Source organism: Thalassophryne amazonica, chromosome 6, assembly GCF_902500255.1.
Source record: "Thalassophryne amazonica chromosome 6, fThaAma1.1, whole genome shotgun sequence".
In the NCBI taxonomy this organism is placed as follows: Eukaryota; Metazoa; Chordata; class Actinopteri; order Batrachoidiformes; family Batrachoididae; genus Thalassophryne; species Thalassophryne amazonica.
In genome coordinates this window covers 109,063,733-109,068,060 of record NC_047108.1, presented here as the reverse complement: position 1 = coordinate 109,068,060, position 4,328 = coordinate 109,063,733, and the positions used below count along the sequence as shown (strand labels likewise).

Sequence of the window (4,328 nt, the reverse complement as noted above, 5' to 3'; positions counted from 1 at the left end):
TACCAGACTTAAAAAATGTACAAATTTCAATGTTATTTTATTTGTCTAAAAATAAATGTCCAAGGTTCCTTATGTTAAACAAGAAATTATATAATTATAATCTGAAATAACAGTTGGTTTTAATTTACAGATGAAAGGTTTCTAAAGAACCACTTATTGATTTAGCTATTTTAATTACAAGTGTTCTAAACTTTTTTTTAACAGTAATCAGAAATTTTGAGGTAACAAACAACAACAAAAAAACCATTTCCAAGGGTTTTCTTCAGAAAACTGCTCTATAAATGAGCAGTCCTGTGACACGTTTCTGTTTTGTAGAGATCAGTGGTTTCTGCCACTAGTCTTCCGTGTTTTGGCCCGACGCATCGTTCCTATTGGACAGCGCGAAGCTACGTCACAGCTCAGAGCGTCGAAAGTTGATTTGGGTTGAACGTTGACCGCGTCAGCCGGCCGACAAGCGGCAAGGCGTACCCCCGTCAGAAGCGTTGCTTTAGCTCGGCTTTTGACGCGACGCTTCTGACACCTCTAAAAAGCAACGCGTCTCATTGAAAATAATGCTTTTTAGACCGATTCTTGACGCTTCCAATGTGTGAAAGGCCCATTAATCTGCAATAATGAGCTTGAAATAGCGCTGATCAAAATAATGAGGATAAAATCTAAATCAGATTCCTGATTGGGATGCAATGTCTGATTTCGATCAAGTCTGAAACCACGTGATCGGGCCCGATTTCCGATCACGTGATCGGATCGGGACATCCCTAATATATATATATATATATATATATATATAAGAATGCCAAACTATAATGTACTTTGTGTGTATGTTTCAAATGCTTTTTTGGTAACAATAAAACTATTTATCCAGATTAATCTTGTTGGTAAAATCTTGACCGGACACACCAATGCACTTGGACATGGGCTGAGTCCTAAAGCCTCTTTCACACCAAGCCTGCGTACAGTCGCATTGTGCTGCCTATCTAGTATGCAGGAATGGCTGTGTTGGCTGTGTAAATGGCACGCGCAGGAAGGAGCTTGGTTCCATGATGCTGTTTTTACAGACTGCCTGGACACGGAAATAGATTTGATACATTGGGAAAAGTCAGAATACATTATTTCCAAGAGTTACTGGACTTTAACGTGCCGCAATCATGAGAGAAATTTAGGAGGTGAAGGCAGAGATGCAGCCGATGATCGTGACCTGTCTATGAGGAGTACAGTGGACGTGTCCTCTCACTGGTGATCCGTCCGTGAGGAGGTTAAAGCCGGTGGATTATTGCGTGTGTGCGTGAACATCAACGGTTCAATTCTTCTCATAGTGGATGTGGAAGCTTGGCCTGCCTCCTCTTCTTCTGTGGTTTTCAACCTTCACTGCCAGCAGAGTCCAGCAGGTTGAATAAAGTCTAGCAATGCAGGTATGTACTGATAAAAAAAAAAAAAAAGTATTTTTCGCCGGATTGGCGCAGGATTATGTACAATTGCAGAGGCTTGGTGTACAGTAGGTCAGATTTGTGTGGACTTGCGTAGAGCACCATGCTCTACGCTGAAAGAATAAAAAAAAGCGTATTTTGCGGACCCCTTTGCATTACGCAACTCTACGCTGGCCCAGTGTGAAAGGGGCTTAACTTTTAAAGTTCTATTTTTATTTTTTAATACTGATATTTGATGTTTAAAATGATTTCAGGTTGTATCATGTTTTTTGTGCCGTTATTTATTTTCCTATTTTTTTCTTTCTCCAGCTGAACCAACTTTTACTCTGAGTGTCATTTGAATTGAAGCAGTGTCATTTGGAGTGAAGCAGGCTTCACGGGCCGTTTCAGTGAACGGAGCGGTGTTGATTCTGGTTTTGGTCAACAAACTCGTCTGCGCTGAATTCGGTTCGGTGTGAAAACCCACCGGAGTTTTTGCCACCTGGTCCCGATGAAGCAGTAAACCGGGTTCTCCGACCAGTGGCGCCGGTCCGCAAACTGAAGCGGAGCGCTCCAGAAGTTGTTCTGGAGTTTTTCGCGGCGCCGAAGCCTCTGTCTGGGCCGACCCGGTCCAAACGCGTCCGGACCCGCTCACACCAGCACGCTTACCTGCTGCGGTCTGTCCGGCCCGGAATCCGGCTCCTTGTTGACATTGTGGGAGAAGTTGGACGTTGTTCGGCAGAGTTCGGGCCTGGACCGCTCACCGCCGCGCCGACTGCCTGCCGAGCATTCTGGGAGAATGACGTCACAAACCATTCATGGCTCGAAAATAAAAAATAAAATTGATAAAGTTTTAATGTGCGGTTATTAAATTCGAAGCCGACAAAGTTATGTTCTTATTAAAAAAACTTATGAAAATAACGATTTTTCTACTTTAATAACACATTTAAGATCAGCGGTCCAACCAGAACAGTTTGATTTATCAAAAGCCTTCAACACGTCACCTTGACACAAAGACTATAATATTGGCTTATCTCAGCATGCTACAGGCTGGTTTTCCAGCTACTTGTCAGCTCAATCTCAATGTGTACAGTTTGCTGAGTCTTCCTCTGCCTCCCCTCCTGTGTCACAGGGCATGCCCCCAGGTTTCATCCTGGGGGCACTGTTGTTTTTGATATTTGTAAACAATTTTATTTATTTATTTATTTTTTTATTTAAACTTTATTTAACCTGGAAAGTCCCATTGAGATTACTAATCTCTTTTTCAAGGGAGTCCTGGCCAAGACAGCGGCACAGATCACAACAATTTCAAGACATAAAAGACATTTTCATACAATAATACAGCTATTTAAAAGCATTTACAAATCATGGATTTCATTTGTAAACCTTTGAGCAAAAGTTTAAAATTGCCAATTGGAACCAGTTCCTTTAGTTTCCAGTCTTTCTGTAGAGTGTTCCATGTTGTGGGGGCAGAAAACTGAAATGCCACCTTCCCAGTTTCTGTGCGGACACTTGGTACAGACAGGAGCAGTGATTCTTGAGAGCATAAGGAATACAATCCAGCCACTTTTTGTTGAATATATTCAGAGAGATATGAGGGGAGAAGACGGAGAATACCCTTATAAATGAACATACCCCAGTGAGTGAGTCTACGAGAATCCAAGGCTGGCCAGCCCACGTGTGTAAAGTTCACAGTGGTGTGTGCGAGGCTTACAGTTTGTGATGAACCTCAGAGAGGCATGGTAGACTGAGTCTAATAGTTTCAATACTTGAATTGGGGCATTCATATAAATGAGGTCACCATAATCCAAAATTGGTAAAAATGTTGCAGCTATGAGTTTCTTTTTTACATTAAAAGAAAAGCATAGCCTGTTTCTGAAATAGAAACCAATTTTCAGTCTCAGTTTCCCAATTAGTTGTTCAACGTGTCCTTTAAAGTTAAGGTTGTCATCAATTAAAATTCCTAGAAATTTAAATGATTTGACCCTTTCGATCTCTGCCCCTTGAAGAGTGACAGTTGAAGGGCTCATCAGCAGACTGTTTTTTGTTTTTGAGAACAGCATCAATTTGCTCTTATTAGCATTTAAAGAGAGGTCTAGCTTTAGAAACATTCCCTGAACTACAATAAAAGGCCACTCTGAAAGGTGCAGTTTTATCACACAGCACAATGCCACAGATGTCGCAAGATTTGAGGGAGCGTGCAATTGGCATGCTGACAGCAGGAATGTCAACCAGAGCTGTTGCTCGTGTATTGAATGTTCATGTCTCTACCATAAGCCGTCTCCAAAGGCGTTTCAGAGAATTTGGCAGTACATCCAACCAGCCTCACAACCGCAGACCACGTGTAACCACACCAGCCCAGGACCTCCACATCCAGCATGTTCACCTCCAAGATCGTCTGAGACCAGCCACTCGGGACAGCTGCTGAAACAATCGGTTTGCATAACCAAAGAATTTCTGCACAAACTGTCAGAAACCGTCTCAGGGAAGCTCATCTGCATGCTCGTCGTCCTCATCGGGGTCTCGACCTGACTCCAGTTGGTCGTCGTAACCGACTTGAGTGAGCAAATGCTCACATTCGCTGGCGTTTGGCACGTTGGAGAGGTGTTCTCTTCACGGATGATGCGAAGGAGATGTGTTGCACTGCATGGGGCAAATGGTGGTCACACCAGATACTGACTGGTATCCCCCCCCCAATAAAACAAAACTGCACCTTTCAGAGTGGCCTTTTATTGTGGGCAGTCTAAGGCACACCTGTGCACTAATCATGGTGTCCAATCAGCATCTTGGTATGGCACACCTGTGAGGTGGGATTATCTCAGCAAAGGAGAACTGCTCACTATCACAGATTTCGACTGATTTGTGAACAATATTTGAGGGAAATGGTGATATTGTGTATGTGGAAAAAGTTTTAGATCTGTGAGT

The 4,328-nt window shown here is 42.8% G+C and overlaps 1 protein-coding gene across 2 annotated transcripts in view; it reads right to left on the bottom strand.

Moving 5' to 3' along the window:
- LOC117512885 (zinc finger protein PLAGL2-like) overlaps window positions 1–2,226 on the bottom strand; it is an 18,748-nt gene extending 16,522 nt beyond the window's left edge. For both annotated transcript variants that reach the window (XR_004561409.1, XM_034173121.1), the window contains exon 1: window positions 2,073–2,226. The gene's annotated coding sequence lies outside the window, so the exon portion shown is untranslated. The remainder of the gene's footprint in view (window positions 1–2,072) is intronic.
- Window positions 2,227–4,328: the final 2,102 nt, after the last annotated feature.